The following is a 1,101-nucleotide window of genomic DNA, read 5'->3' as shown; positions in this document are numbered from 1 at the left end:
CATACCAAGCCTAGTATGAGGTCCTCCCCCCCCGCAATACCAAGCCTTGTAATAGGTCCCCCCCCCTATACCAAGCCCAATACCAAGCACTCCCCCCCCCCCATACCAAGACCAGTACCAAGTCCCCCCCCCCCATACCAAGACCAGTACCCAAGTCCCCCTCCCCCCTAGTACCAAACCCAGCATCAAATCCTCCCCCCACCCACCCCCCCAAGTACCAACCCCAATACCAAATCCTCCCCCCGCCCCAAGTACCAACCTGTGCTTATTCTGCTGGTACTGTGGTCGTTTCATGATGAGCAGTCTCGGCAGAATGTGGATGAAGACCCGTCTCACCCAGGGCGCCATCTTGTGGGTCTGGGCGAGCGAAAGTGCACGTTCAAGACCAACACCGTCACGCATATACTGTGGGGGAGAGAAAGAGGGAGGAGAGATTAGTCGTGAGGGAGATGAGGGAGGGAGATGAGGGAAAGATTAGTCGTGAGGGAGATGAGGGAGAGATTAGCCGTGAGGGAGATGAGGGAGAGATTAGTTGTGAGGGAGATGAGGGAGATGAGGGAGAGATTAGTCGTGAGGGAGATGAGGGAGAGATTAGTTGTGAGGGAGATGAGGGAGGGAAGGGGGATGAGGGAGATGAGGGAGGGAGTAGTTGTGAGGAGACAGAAGGATTATTTTGGGAGGGGGGAATGGGGTAAAGAGAGAGAGGGAGGAAGAGATTAGTTGTGAGGGAGATGAGGGAGAGAGAGAGAGGGAGGGAGAGATCAGTTATGAGGGAGATGAGAGAGAGAGAGAGAGGAAGAGAAAGATTAGTCGTGAGGTAGATGAGGGAGAGAGGGAGAGGAAGAGAAAGATTAGTCGTGAGGTAGATAAGGGAGAAAGGGAGAGGAAGAGGGAGACTAGTTATGAGAGAGATGAGGGAGAGAGGAGTCGTGAGGGAGATGAGTCGTGAGGGAGATGAGGGAGAGATTAGTCGTGAGGGAGATGAGTCGTGCGGGAGATGAGGGAGAGATGAGTCGTGAGGGAGATGAGGGAGTTATGAGTCGTGAGGGAGATGAGGGATGGAAGGGGGATGGAGAAAGGGGGAGAAAGAAAGGGAGGGGA

Source organism: Penaeus monodon, chromosome 15 (genome assembly GCF_015228065.2).
Source record: "Penaeus monodon isolate SGIC_2016 chromosome 15, NSTDA_Pmon_1, whole genome shotgun sequence".
Lineage (NCBI taxonomy): Eukaryota > Metazoa > Arthropoda > Malacostraca > Decapoda > Penaeidae > Penaeus > Penaeus monodon.
The sequence above is the reverse complement of the archived record's forward strand: the minus strand, read 5'-3'. Positions refer to the sequence as shown.